Consider the following 15503-nt stretch of genomic DNA (forward strand, 5'->3'; position numbering starts at 1 on the left):
AAATTCCTAGGTGGATTTTTGATGCATAGCATGAAGGACTGAAGGAGACAAGCTGGAAAACAAGAAGAGCAGCTTGACCTATATGTAATGCTTGAATCCATGTAGATGTCACCGAGGATGCATCTGCTAAAGCAACACCCCCACCCTCACCAAATAATGGTAATCGCAGGTGTTTGAGAAGCAGCATGAGGCAAAGGATATGACACAGGAATAGGCTGAAAAAGGTCTAGGTGCTAACCTGAACTGTGTCGTTGTCTAAATGACCTTCAGTTAGCAGTTTATGTTCTCCGCTCTGCAAGTTTCCTCTCTGTAGCAAAGCAAAAATGCTGATATAATGGAAAGTGTTAATGGCTGTTGTCAAGTGTGTTTGATGAACAGGCAATCATAAACCACGCTAAAGCTTGTGGGCTTTCCAGGGACCATTCAGGATAAACGGAATAAGCAAGGGAGCTCCTTTAGGGAATAAAATGATTGGAGACAGTAGAAGCTAGGGCCTACGGCTAAGCAAAAACTAATGCATACGAGCCGAGGAATTTCCTTGTGCACTGGCTGCTAGCAAGTGTATCTGGATGAGAGCAAGCAGAAAGGTAGAGAAGCTGCCGCAAGAATGAGATTTTGACACCAAAGACTGGATGCTTAACTACAGGACTGTCTGCAAACTGGAGAGACACCCTACTGTTTGTTCCTCCTCTATACAGAGGAACACAGCACTATCCACACTATTTACAAGGAAGAAGGATTACATCAAAAATATTGGAGTTAAGCTAGAAAGACTTCAAGCACCAGTCAGCAAAACACTCTCTCCTGAGATGTAGGTAGGACAAATATTTTGAGAGAGACAGACAGACAGAGAATGGCATAGTTCTGCCAAAAAGAGGTTCAGACGGACCTGATATTTTCAGGGGGCAAAACTGACCATAGTTGGAACGAATGTCTTTTATCAGCTCCTGACAGTGATACTATGGAAACTATAATATGAATTAATGATTTAAAACTTAGTCATTTTTTAATGTGCCTGCCTTGCAAAATCCTGGAAGACCAAAAATTACTATCTGGCAGATGTGTTGACAATATTATACAAAAATAGAGATAAGGAGATGACTAAAATAACTGTATTAGTTTGCTAGTATTTCATGTCTGATTTTGCTTCAAGGAGTCAGCAAAGACTGGGAAAAAGAGAGGCCTGAGACATTGAGATCAAGTGGTTAGGTGAGGTGGAGAACATTTATAAAATAGGAAGAGATGCGGAAGTTTTTCCAGGACTCTCTGATGAGCGCAGTGCTTGCTCCTCACCCTGTGATTATAAAGGTATGAGGACTGTTTGTACCCACTCTTTTAAACTGTTCACCAAAAAGACCTAAATATTTGCTCAGGAAGAATTAGGTTGATAAAACTAAGGCCTACGGGGTTACTCAGAGATCCCAAATAAGAAAAGTTTTGCATTGCATGAAAATACTGAAAGCAACCCTGGAGGAAAAAGCTCTACCAGCTCCAAACAGTTACTGAGACCTTGGAAAGTAGACTCTTGATCTAACAGATACTGGAACATGCTTGTTATACTCCAATGGGCACCAATTTGCTTCATAAACACTCTTACACTTTGTCTTCCAAATCCATACTATGCTCTGGCTAAAGCCGTTGTTTGGTTAAGTCAGGGTTCTGCACAGTGATTTTTTTACCTATTGAGAACTTCAAAGATTTTAGATCTCTGCTGAACAGGTTGTTTTAGGGATACAGGACATAAGAAGGAATACCTCCACCAGCAGTAACCTAACTTTAGACTCCTTTATGGTAACATTTAAAGACTGTTCTGAGTTTTTGTCCATCCAGGAAAATTATAGTCATGTTACAAGGGAAGTACCTTTCGTAGCATGGTTGTATCAGCAACCATAGTTCAAAAGTCTGCCCTGCCAATCTGACTAGCAGAACCATACTAAAGACAGTCTCATAACTTCAGCCAGCTTTTGGAACTGATGGAGCTGATCCAGCTCACCTTTCATACCCATATAATGAAAGGGTTCCTGAGGATGGGTGAGGACAGAGAAAGCTTGCAGGCATGTTCATCTAAATACACTTTAGTTAACTGCTCTTGCTATAAGGCAGTTTTAGAGTCTTGTCACCATCCTGTGATACTATCGGCACCTCATCTCTCATCTCAAGGCTGTTGCCCACAACCCCAGGAGGCTCTATTATCAGAGAATTACTCATTTATGATATATTGCCCTGACTGATCCGGCCATTCCCCACTTTGCACACTCACTCATCATCTCCTAGCCTGGGAGTCCCTTAACACAGCCTCTTCCTTCAGCCTAAGCTCCCATCACAAAAGCCCAGCTGTTGTGCAACTATTCACAATTGCAGGAAATCAACAGAACCGAATACTGGACTATTATCTTTCTTATGTCATTCGGAGTTCTGTTTTTCCTTTGTGTGTGTGTGTGTGTGTGTGTGTGTGTGTAGCCATCACAGTACACAGGGTTATTTAGGGCCACTCTACAGAAGCAGCCAAACAGGAATGATCCAGCAAGTCATTTCTTCCTCTCTCCCTTGGGCCATACGCGTGTGTTTACAAAGAAGAGTTAGGTATGAACCTGACTGTTAAATAAGAGAGTCTTACCAAAACTTACCTAAGTATGAAGGCTTGAAACAAGTAACCCATGATATCTTCATAGTGATCTGTGGTGAGGAGTGAAGAGGAAACCCATGCTTCCTTCCTCTCTGCACAAACTCTAACTTCCTATATCCCCATTTCTAGCAGGCATCTTCTCTCCCAAGATACAGTTCTGTCTGTGGGCAAAACACACAGTATGCAGTGCCCAGATTATCTTATGCTAGTCCTGCATAGCTTATAAACTATGCTGATTTCTTTTCTTCTTATTAAGTCCTCAGCTCCCTCCACCACCACATAGCTGTGTACTTCCGTCTTCCCCAAACGATGCTCTGCATTCTTTTGATGGGGTTGCAGAGGGAGAGGAATCTGCCCAGTCATCTCTTTTTCTTTGCAAGATAGAAACAAAGAGCAGAGAACATTAAAATAATCTTGTGGAGAAGTAAAGAGTTTCCAAATATCAGCCATCTCAGTGTGGTATAAGAATTAAGTGCCATATTTATATATAGTGTGTGCATATATATATGTGGGTGTACGTGTGTGTGCGTGTGTGTAAATATATGAAAGGAATAAACTGTCAGCTTGAAAGGTGATGGACAAGGAATCCTGAACAGTCTGTCATGGAACAGCAGTTAGTAGGAATGAGGCAGGTACAGAGGCTGGATGGCACTTGGCTCTGATATGGTCAGGGCAATTCCTATACCAAACATAGCACAGAAAAGTAAGCAGAAGGAAAATTCTGCATTCTTGTAACGTGGAGGAGACCCAGCAGGTCTTCAGGGTACAGGACAAGATGAAAACCAATAAAGACGGCCAATGTGAGAGTAAACCTTAGTGCCTTTGTCAGAGGAAAGGGGAAGTACCTTGAGTGCTGCGCAGCCGGTTTGGTGGCCGGCTGCAAGACAAGAGCTGAGCGCAGAACGTGACTGATGCGAAAGACAACAAAAGGGGCCCCACAACAGCTGCGCCCTGTAAACAAAGCGAGGCTTTCGGAAAGGTCGGGCAAGATTTCGCAGAAGAATCCTGCAAGGATAAGGTCTGCCACAAGGAAACAGCAGTGATTACAGAAATGAGGACCACAGGATAAGATATTAAGTGGACTGCAACTGCTGAGTTTGAAAGAAAGGTATATAGGACCATAAACTGAAAAATAATTATCAGTGTATTCCTATAAAAATATTAGAAGGACATTCAAGAAATGAGTGGGCAACAAACTCTTAACAGGTAATAAAAGTACCCTAAAGCACTATATTATTAAGTTGTGGAACTCACTGTTGCAGGATGCCTGAGAGGACTTACCTGAAGAGACCAGCACTGCTACGAACAAGAACGATTGCCTCAGTTTCCTAGGGAAAATGCTATCTTCTCATGTTTCAAGAAATAAGCTGATCACTGCCTGGGAAAGGAAGATTTCTTTCTTTGTGAGATAATGCTGCACAGTTGTTTTTGTATATTATGGAAATGAGTTTTGGGGGGATTTTTTGCCCACTGATTGACCGAGATAAGGTATGGATAAAGTGTCAGAAATAGATGCCAGATGAGAATGTACCATTAGGATCATCTCAGCTTGCTTCTACAGAGTTAAGAACGCTAGAAAAAATATTTAATGGGATTTAGGAACATGATGCAGTCTTCAACCTTTTGACCTGCACCTCCCCAGTGACTGCAGTTCACAGGTTGATACCGCTCACCTAGGTCACACTGAGGCCAAATGCCAGAACTGAAAAGGCCAGACAAGTGGACAAGGACATGTTCCTTATGGAAAGCTTGGAATATAACAACTCACATAGAAATGGTATTTCTTGTATGATTTGCTAAGGAGCACGCGTACAAACATTTGCACTCATGAAGGAGAATTCTGCCCTCATCCTGGCTTAATGAAGGTGAAGGCTTCTGCTTGGAACAAGAAAAGAGATTATACTGGAAGGGAGTGTGTTTATTTGAACTAGAATTTTAATGTTCCAGAAGGGCTGACAGTTTGAAAGACTAAATCCTATATTTACTAACTCAGCAGTATCCTCCCCCTAACTTTCCCTATCATCTGTGTACCACAACATAAGGAGGCAGCCTCTAGAAAAATAAGACATCTACCTGACATGTGGCTAATTCTGTGTTTAAACTCTCTGAGCAGGGGGTCAAAGCTGTTCCTTAGGATCAATTCAGCTGATGACTTTTGATATGAAAAATTGTTTCCCCATAAAATAGATTGAAACCCAATTCTTACCACAGGATCTGAGCAGCTATCAAATGGCAGCAGCTTGACTACCCAGGGGTGCAAGTGTGCCACACACTCTTGCGGGCTAGCCAGTCTCCTTGTAAATAGTTTCACGAGGCATCAGGAAGCAATTAGCAAATCCCAGTAAAATGTAATTATGCCCCCTCTCCTCCTCCATGAAGTGGCATTTCAGAAAAGCCAGAATTATTTTACTCATCTCTCCCCTACAGTCAAATCATAAATTACGGGAGTTTTCCTTTAAACTTTTAGTCCTATTTAGTCCCTCCTTTGTGCTGGACCTTTTGTCTTTGGGAAGAAGCCGCTTCATTGGAAGCTCATGGAAAGACAACTACCCTGCGGACAATGAAGCTGTCTGCAAACCCGACATTTCTGAATGGAAGCAACTATGGCTCAGACAGACGAATTTTCAACCTGTTGCTATAGCAGCGGGGTGAATGCAATTCAGGGCAGCGCTGCACGGCTGCTGCCACGGCCATGGCATGGTGGCCTACCCGCTCCAGGGCCCTGCACTGCCTAGCCCACAGGCTATGCATAGCTACTAATGAATAGGAAGAAACGTTAACCCTTAGTTGCCCTCTACTAGCAAATGAAGGAGGCAGGATTACCATGCTGCAGATAACTGGTGTGACCTCTAGTTGGGAAAGGCAGAGAAAAAATACAGCAAGGAATACATTTAAGGTGCACTGTTAGTGCTGAATTAATGCAGGTTAGCGTTCATCAAAGACGTTCCGGGTTATTTGTTTGTACAGCCTTGCAGCTAATTACAGAATTTTAAATAATTAGATCAAAAAAGAAATCGGCACCAAATGGGTTAAAAACACAGCACACTTGTAACTGACAGCCTTCTGCTTCACCAGAAATAATAACAAAGTGGAGAAGTTCATAATGTTCTTGGTTGTACACGTTTTCCAGGGAGCTCAGATTGATAACAAATGCTGAGTAGTGGTTCTGCAACTTTAACATACAGCAACAACTAAACTTATGTATTTTATCTCTTTCTCCTGCACAGCATGCTACAGCATGAACGATTAGCAAGTCATTTAATGGAGGTGGCAAACACTTCCCAAACACAAAGAATAAATATAGACGGCACTGGTACTATGATCCTCTGCAAATTCTGGGTAGATTTTAATAGGAGGATAGTTACTGGAACTCTGTATGCTTAAGCTAACTTTTGGCTCCCAGCATTGAGTCTCCGTACAAGCGTGCAGATCTAGTGGATGCAGATTTGCAGAATCTGCACCAAAGACTCCCTGCTAAATTGAAAACTTTTGGCTTCTTTTGTAATACGCAGGAAATTTGTAGATGATCTTTGATTAAAAAAAAGAAACAAGACAAATTATTATCTTCTCATTTCCGTTAGTATTCATTGTAATGCCCAGGTAAGAAACTAAGGAAACAACCTGCAGCAGAGACAAAATAATTCCCTTTTCAGCCAAGAGAAGCTTTACTTTTGATTCAGCTGGAGAAATAAGAATTCTGGTTGTAGCAGCTGTCTACTTTAATAGTTTGTAAACTAAGTTCATATAAATATGTTCCTTCATCCTCTTCTTGGCCTACAAAGTAGAATAAAAATCTCTTGAGAAGAGGAGCCCTCATGAGAGTTTCTGCATTTCAGGTCAGGACAGAAAGTCTCCTGGATCAGCATTCCTGACAGCATTTCAGTGATTCTCGGTTGGTCCCAGCTGGAACCTGTACCTGCTGAGGCAGCTGCAAAACAGACAAGAAATTAAGTGCAACTGAACAGTTCCCAGCTTCTGAAAAGCTCTGGAGTTCAGCTTAAATTTGGGAAGGAGAAAGCTCCGGCTGATTCTTTTAATCTACATTACTTCATTCATTTCCTAGCAAGGGACCACCTGGAAAGTAAATTGCCATGTTTGCCAATAGACGGCCACATGCCAAGCCGGCTTCACTACTCTGCAGACACTCCTTGGCTGTTAGGCTCTGCGCACGCCGCATGTTGCAGCAAGGGAGATATAAACCAGAACTCTTCTATTCTGTGAGCAGCAATTGCGCTGAAGACACAAAGGGGAGCCTCTCTTAGTGATGCAATTTTGTAACTCTCACTTACTGTGGTCTATAAATGTATTCTATCATGAACAGTATGTTCAGCAGTAGGTACTTCGGGCTAAGGACGCGTGGATTTCACTCAGCTAAGGAGGGTCAGAGGCAAGCAGGGCAACATTATGGGACAGAGGACACCTTTAGAAGCAGTGATTCTGAAAAAGATTTGAATGACTGTTAGCTGAATAATCACCCTCCAGTGCAACACTGAGGCTAAAAGAACTGCTATAATACTAGGAAGAGAGAAACGTGAAGTAGAAAGGCATTCATTTGATTTGTGTATGTAGCATGGCATGATTCCTGATGGACCACTACGACCTGACTTCTTGTCCAGAACTTAGAGATGCAGAAAAAAAACTGGGGACTGTTCACAAGGTCCACAAGAGCATCAAAGGAGTAAAAATCCTACCATACAGCAAAAGACAAAAGCTCAACCTATTCAATCTGCTGCAGAGGAGATTCAGGAACAAGCAGTCTCCAAGCACCTACACAGAAAATTATAAAAGAAAAAAGCTCTTTGATCTAATAAGCAAAATGTGATCGTTGAAGGCAACAGTGGAGAAACTGGGGATTAGAAATCGGATGCAGATTTTTTAATAGCAAGAGCAACTAACCACTGAACCAACTTACCAAAACATTACTGGAGTGTTTCAGGTAGGTTAGGAGTTGTTCTAGAGGATTATTCCAGTTCTTGTAGGAATTAGGCCAGGGATGTGACATGAAGATGCCTCAGCTTCATGATCACTTTAAAGCTTTTTGACCTTTATAATCTATGAATGGGCTGGTAAATTTTAAAACAGCTATTCTTATAACTATGCACAGGAAAAACAGAGTAACAATTATTTAGGTCAAACTAGTTCTATCTCACTCCCCTCTTGCCTGATGAATTTAAAAATAGCTGAATTAATTTTAGTGCTGCTCTCTCAAAGAAAATCACTAATGTAACAAGATTAAGTATGGAGAGTTGATGCTGAGTTGCACATTTTGGAATTGGCTGTAAGGAACTGAAAGCAGAAGTTATAAAGAAAGCCAGGGCAGTACTCAGGAGACCCGATGTATCCATATCTGTGGAGATGTCCTCATACATCTTGATCTCAAAGTGCTCAGACACACAGACATATGTGCTCCTACACATAATGGGCCTGCAGTATAAACTGCTGTTTAAAAATAACAGAGGAAGGAAAAAGGAGTTGTAGCAAACTATACTTTCTCATAGATCACAGTACCCAGATTTAAGTGACCTTTGCTTTTCACATTTCAGAACTCAGTTTTGAATGTATGCTTATTTGTAAATCCAGCTGCTTATTCCTGTATTCACAAGGGTAATGGATTTCTTGTGTTTTCAACAAATACTGAAACACTGAAGTCCTCTAACAATGCAGCACTTGACTAATCTGAATTGCTCACTCACCCACTGAAATTCTATACAGAACAGCTCAGCGCTGTTAATCTTGCGGCAAAACCTGCTTCCAAACCTTCCCTTTCTCAAACACCTCAGTAGCCACAGACACAGATTTCCATTATTCCTTCAGCAATATTTGGAGAAAATTAATATAGCTCTTTTTGTATGTTTCAGTTTATCTTCTTGCACCACAGTGAAGCTTTTATCAACAAGGAAACAGCCAACTTTTCCTCTGTCTGATCAGAAAAGAAATAACCTCCCACAAAAGTTCATGAACCAAACTGCCCTCCTCCCCCACATCCTCCTTGATTTTAAAGCATGGTGTATTTGCACCAGCACAGTGGGCACTATAGATATAGCACAGGAGGACATTACATGCTGATTTCATTGTATACATACTATTTACAACAATCACTATAATAAAAGTTTTCAAACTTTCCAAAGCTTTTTGTTGTCAGAGGACTGCAAGTCAACTGTCTGCCTCATCCAGTTTCACAGCACCAAACTCCTCCTGTAACTAAAAGTTTCCCCAAGTCAGAGGTATCGTGTCACAGGTTCCCTTAGACTTCAGCAGCTAGGACATTTCTCCCAGTCTTCTCTCTCCGCAGTTCATCCATCAACCATCCTTCCTTCCATCTATCCACCCACCCACCCACCCGCTCCTTGGCCCCTGCTGGTGTCGTACCTTTCTTCTACATGAATTCTCGTCTTCCTCCCGGTGCAAGCAACCCCGATCGCTCGGACGAAGGGACCCTCTTCTTGCTGCAGGCAGCCAGGGCTCAGGCAAGGTGGTGGCTGCCCTGGCCGGCGAGGCCGGCCGGCCGGCCGCGGGTGCGCGGGCGCGTGCGTGCGCGTGTGCGGGCAGCCCGGCGCGGCAGCCGCGCGGAGGTATGCGCGCTGCGAGCGCCGGCAGGGCCCCTGGCTCGCTGCCTGCCAATCAGCCCGGCCGCCTCGGGTGGGCAGGGCAGATGAAAAAATGTGCAGGTTACTTTCGCCTCTGGCACACCCAGAGAAGGAGGAAGTGGGAGACAAGCGGTGAGCAACAGCCCGAATGGGTGGGAAACTTCGTGTTAAACCCTGCCGAACAAAAACCGAAGCTTTTCCTTTCATAGAAAAAATACCTTTTCTGGAACCCCCCCCCCACCACCAAAACAAAAAAAAAACTCAACCCCAAAATCAAAAAACTTTTCAGCTGATCACCTTGCAAGAAACCCAGCAGCCTACTCCCTGTGCCAGCAACTGAATCACTTTCTGCAGTTAACCCTTCAGATGCCAGCTGGGTTTAGGGATAGATCTTTTTCACCCCCTCTTAGCTGAACTGCTTTGGATTTATACCTGACCAGGTAAATATAGAGATAACTTTGAAATGCAAAGTACTTACCACATTTTAAAGAACTTTTAGTATTTTTTTTTAATCTATACTTCTGCAGCTCCTTGGAAATATTTTCCTACATCTCTTTCAAATTCAAGAACAGAAATTAGAAGACGGTTTGTGATCATCAAAAGTATGTGTGATGCTAATGCAGTCTTAGAGAAGGACTGTCAAGGGAATAAAAATCCTGTTTTTTAATTAATCTTAATTTTTGACAGGGATAACAGGATGTGTCCATTTGTGATAGCAAGGGATTAGACTTCACAGACCAGGAAGTTCATCCCAGTTCTTCCCATAAACAACAAATGAAAGAAGGAAATATAGCCTATATATCCAACAGTCAGATTCACCAAAACAGAGTGCCCTATATACAAAACATACCTCTAGATCTTCTCAAATCTTCCAATCTAGCTTACCCCTGCCCCTGCCTTTCCCCCCTGCCCAGCAGTTGGGGAAACGGCTCAAAACCACAGGGACAAGCTGTCAGTGCCGCTGAGGAACCGCCAGCATCCTTCCACTCCATTGTGACATTTTTAGGGTTACTCAGATTTTTCTCATTTTCCCTTGGCGGTTACTATGGAGAAACAAAATGTATTTGGGGTTTTGACACAGTAAGGAAAACAAACAGATTTGAAGGCAAGGTCATCTGGATAATGTGGAAATCCTGCCAGAAAGTATCTGGCTTACATATAACTCACCGATTTGACATTTAACCATTACAATAAATCAGTACAGAAATTATTTGAAGTACACTCAATTACCTGCAGAAGGTACATGGTTTTATGGGATGAGCAATGGAGCATGACAGTGTGCAGAATCAACAAGGAAAGACCAGGCTATGATTCCCAAGCTATGAGGGCTTGGTCTAATGGCAAAAGTGAATTAAATGATGAAAGGGGAATTAGATTAAGGCATGATTAGGTGATCAGGTACCATAGGGACAAGCGTGTTATAAAAAAGTATTTCAGGTGGCAGAGACAGAGAACAGCATGCAGCAAAGCTGATGCCTTCAGCCGAGGGGCAGATCACTGCTTCCAGTGCAGGCAGATGGGGGGCAGAGTCACTTTTTGATGCCGCTCCCCAGGGAGAAACACCTGCTGTATGAAGAGTGACCGGCTAACGCCCTCCCCAGCCTGCACTAGCCCCTCCATCTAGGCCTTTGAAAACTTCAGCCTATGCTACTCATCCTAAATTAATCAGTTAATGGCAGAGCTGGAAGGTTAGTTTTCTAATGCCCCCAAGTCTGCCTCCCAACCATGGCACTATCCTTTATGCAAGACTATCACTGCTCACTTCCCTCCTGCACCCTGTTGCAATAGCTTTACAGAGCAAACAGGGTTTTCTCTATCACCACTAAGAAAAGGCACCTTCTGTTTCACAAAGGCTAAAAATTCCCTGGCTTGTAGCAAGTTGAGGAACAAGATGGAAAATTAGCCCAAGGACAAACTGCTTAAGCAGAAACTGTTAAAGGTGTGGGGCTTAAACAAATACCCTGACTAGAAAAAAATGAACATTCCAACCTGTTCTCGTGACTTTCCAAGTGAACAAAGATCCTTTACTCACTTTTATCCTTCCTCTCCTTAGCCTGGGAAGAAGACCTTTACGTAGATAATTTTCTCTGCTGTTCTGTCTGCTGCCTCTGTCTTTCTATGTGAAACTGCAAAGAAAGAAAGACAACCAGGGGGATGAAGTCATCTTCCCCTGGTCTCGCTCTTTTGTTTCCTGTTCCCAATTAAAGTCCATAATTAATCTGGCCACCAAGACACAGCACTGCATGGGGCACTGGGATGTCATGGACGTACCAAAAGCAAACTTGTTTCTCAGGAAATAGGGTTTTTTCTTCACATGGTGTTAGTCCCTTGACCCCTGGTCTGTTACAAAATTTTAAAATGTGCACAGAATTTACCATAATTAAAGTAGGAATAGAATCAGATTCATGGAAAGAAAATTCTGCTTCACAAAAAATAGATGCATTAAAAGACTGTTGTTATCTCTTAGCTGAAAAACCCCAGGACTCTCAACAGCCTTTGTGGAAAATAAGGATAAATCCACTCCAAAATGCCCGTTAGGCTGGTGGCTTTCCCTTTGGTTGAGGGAAACCTAGGTGTGACTCTGTATTCTTGTTTACATAGGGATTCTTGTTTACACAGAGCAGAAACTTGAGCTCCTTGTCCTTCATCCTAGAGAAGGACCCCAGCCACCACACTACGGCCCATTCTGGGGCCGTTTTTTCAAAACTCCACCACGCACCTCTATGGAAGTTCTGCCAAACCCAGTACAGCTGTGAAACTTTCTGTGAACAGATGTTTTCTAACAACCGCCAGCAGGAAAACTAAAAACAGCTGATAAATATTGGGCATCTAGTCTACTCCGTCCAAGACAACATAAGATTAGCTTTTTGATGTCTCCCATTTCTGTGTTAGATATTGCTGTAAATAACTAATCAGTGGAATTTTTATTTTTACTGCTAGGGACCTATCTGACAGTCTAATGGATCTCACTGCAGGAACAAATCACTGAAGAGGCCATAAGCTCTCCAAGCTGCCCATGATCTGCTCTGTTTTTCATCGTAGTTCATCAGGCTTTATTCACATTCATCCTTACAGAAGGTGCATCCTTCTGCACATGGATCAAAGTCTGTTTCAGCTCTTTTTCCTGAGGCACTTAGGGGTATAGATAAGAGATAAGGATTTCCTCTTAAGCACTTGTCACTGCTGGTCTAAGTGTGTTCATCTTGCAGCAGTGGAGAGAGAGAAAGAGACAACAAACCAAATCCATCCTGTAAAATTCACTGAACACAATCCCATGTCAGCCTTGTTTGGTTTCAGTGTTTGTAATTTATCTTGGAACCAATGACTTCTGTACAGGAGCCATCCCATGATCATAAAGGAGCCATCCCATCATCATTCTCCTGGGAGGGAAAGATCATAAGATTAAAACTCTGTGGTCTAGAATGCATTACTGGAGTACCATCCTGGCAATAGAAGATGATGATTTGGGCCAGGACATATTCAAAGCAAAAAACCGCATATGAGGAACAAAGCCTTAAGGAATGAAAGTCATCAAGGTACAATGGGAGGGAAGAGTAACTTGAAGCCAGAGCATCCTCAGCTATATAACACATGGTTCAATGCAGGCTATAGTTAGAGCTAAATATGGCTTCTCATGACGGAAAATATGAATAGCCCAACTCACTAATATCAGGGAGCTCTTTGAGACATGATCTAAGATGAGTTTCTGCTTGTTACATGTTGCCACATGCTTGAGGCACTGTTTTGCCAACAAGGATTTAAGGTCTGTGGGAAGAGCAGAGTATAGAAAAGTTCACAAGCCACAGACCAATGCCCAGGAAGTCCAGCTCTTGTGCTGGGAACTCTCACAGACACCTCCTTCGTTCTCCAGGACGTCCTAACTGAGGCTGTCATCCTAATCCCTGTCATGCTTCCTGTGCTTAGAATGGATCCCTTCAGATACGTCTCTCTTACCGCATGTAATCAAGCCTTTCTCTGACTCTTAGTTGCAGACTGGAGCTCTCTCCCCCTTAAAGATGAGGCTGGCTGAGGAGAGTCCAAAACCACTCTTTTCCTTACAAACTGGTTGGATGGTACCTAACAGAAAACTGTGAGCCTGCTGCTGCAATCAGTGCTTTAGATTAAGAGACTTAGATCTGCATATGTATGGAGGCACAAAGGTGAACAGAGAAACAATCAGAAAGGAAGGATACCATTTATAGTACTGTTAAGAACTGCTTGTTTCTGTAACCATTTTGTTGGGTTTGTCTAATGCTTGAATTTCCTTCCAACAGCAAATGCTACTTGGATTTTGTGTCATGCAAGAATCTAAAATTAAATGTGTGTACACATAAATACACACACATAAACAAATACATAGACACACATACATAGAAATATATATATACCTACATATATGCATACACACACATATACACAGAGCCCCAGCTAACCTGCTGCTTGCTTCCATTGCCTTGTGTCTCTAAGGCACAGAAAAGGCAAAGGCCTCAAACGCTACACAAGTCAACGCCTGCGGGAAGAAACCTGAAATCTTAACTCCTGACTGTAATAAATGGAAATCATACCACTCCCTCCAGTGCAGTAATATGGAAGGGAACAGAGACCTAATTTGAAGGAGCAGCGAAACTGGTGCCAAAGTAAATGCATCATCCTCAGGATTTATGATGAAGAAATACGTCTTAAAACTCTGGCCTTTCATTCTTCTGGAGCAAAGCAAACTCCAACATGCTCAAGGAATTACATACCTGTGAAACAACTCCTAAGGCTGTAATGACTATTACAAAAAGCTGTCTGTTTAATTTAGTATTATTTGTAATAACTTTACCTTCAAGTAGAAGATGATTTTTAATCAGATTTGTGTGCAGTCTGCAATGAAACACAGAAATCGCACCTCTTGTGATTTATTCTGGATTGAAAAAGAGGTGCCGTGCGTCTGGACCACAGTGTCTGGAAGTAGGGACAAGCCTCAGTTACCCTAGTGAGAGATGTAGTGCAAAACTTTTTTTTTTTTTTTTACACCAATTAAAGGAGATTTTGGCCTATTATGTCTCCTTGTCTTCTAGCAGGTTGAAGGCATGGAGAGCGCAGAGTGATTGTGACAACTGGATGCAACTGGCTTTATCCTTGTCTGTGATTCATTTTCAGGGGATTGGGAATTACACGGCTAAATTCACATGCTACTGAATCATTTGAGGGATCATCCAAGTGAATTACTTTAAGAGCAGTAGTTACATCAAGAGACCCTGTGACCCCACCTTGCCCAAGGAGACAAGCTGCAGAGCTACTAATTGTGTTAAGAATGCGAGAAGCCAAACAAAAGCTTTTCAAATCTGAGGCATTACGGTTGATTTGTCCAGGTCATGGTCTGAATGGAGGATGGAGCCAAATAAATTCTCCAGCCTCGCAACATGAAGTTTAATGAAGGCTGGTTCAGTCTGCCTTATTAGCAGAGAACTCAGCAGTGTCTGAGAAGGAGGGGCTGGTTTGCTATCAGGAGGACACAAAGGGTGCTAATTTCTAATCTCTGCTCCATTTGATGCTCTTTAAAATTCATAGCCAAATTATCAAATATATCAAGAGGCTAAGAAAATCAGCGTGCAATTGATAAAGGCAAACTTTATCAATTTGTATTCAAACTTCTGCTGGAGAAACCACAGAAGAGACCGTTATGTTTTGGGGTCTTTGCTGTTCCCACCATCACAGAAATTAAAAATGACCTTGTCCTTATAGCGCTTGTAATAAAGAGATTTACCATCAGTTCTGCCAATCATCACAGAGGACAGTGAGACAGTAAGGAACATAATGTGTGCCATCTGCATCTCCAGTAATCGCCTTAATGATTCTAGCATTTATTCTTTCTCCTTCATCAGAACTGGCATGTAAACATTAACCTCCATATCCAGCATTTTGTACAGATGTTAACCTGAAATTTACTTTAAAGTAAACTGTACTGGCAGATTTGACATACAGCCTGGAGATCTTCCTAAATATTTCTCTATATCATATTTTTCTTCTAAAATGTTTTTCTTTGTGGTTGCACTTAGACAATATGGAAACTGACTCAGTTATTTCAACGCATCACAAAACTAATGCCATTTATATGCAGATATATGGAAAATGGCATTTTCCAAACAGAGATGTGATTTTCTAGGTTGAAGGCTTTTAAAACAAAAACCTCAGGAATGTAAAGGAAGTGTTAGATTCTTAAATCTTTGAGTCAAAACAGTAAGGAATATTTACCTCCCAATGATTAATATGCAATAACATTAAAAATGGCACAATAACATATT

The 15503-nt window shown here is 42.1% G+C and overlaps 1 protein-coding gene and 1 long non-coding RNA gene across 4 annotated transcripts in view; one reads left to right on the forward strand and one right to left on the reverse strand.

Annotated features, from left to right (window-relative positions):
• The window catches only part of LOC104141263 (uncharacterized), a 54014-nt gene extending 45214 nt beyond the window's left edge, over window positions 1-8800 (forward strand). The window contains exons 5-6 of the long non-coding RNA XR_693503.2: window positions 11-7562; window positions 8485-8800. This is a non-coding gene — a long non-coding RNA (uncharacterized lncRNA). The remainder of the gene's footprint in view (window positions 1-10; window positions 7563-8484) is intronic.
• Window positions 1-15503, reverse strand: part of STON2 (stonin 2) — a 78863-nt gene that overhangs the window by 25182 nt on the left and 38178 nt on the right. The window lies entirely within an intron of this gene.

The sequence above is a fragment of the Struthio camelus genome, chromosome 5, assembly GCF_040807025.1.
Source record: "Struthio camelus isolate bStrCam1 chromosome 5, bStrCam1.hap1, whole genome shotgun sequence".
NCBI classification, from domain to species: domain Eukaryota; kingdom Metazoa; phylum Chordata; class Aves; order Struthioniformes; family Struthionidae; genus Struthio; species Struthio camelus.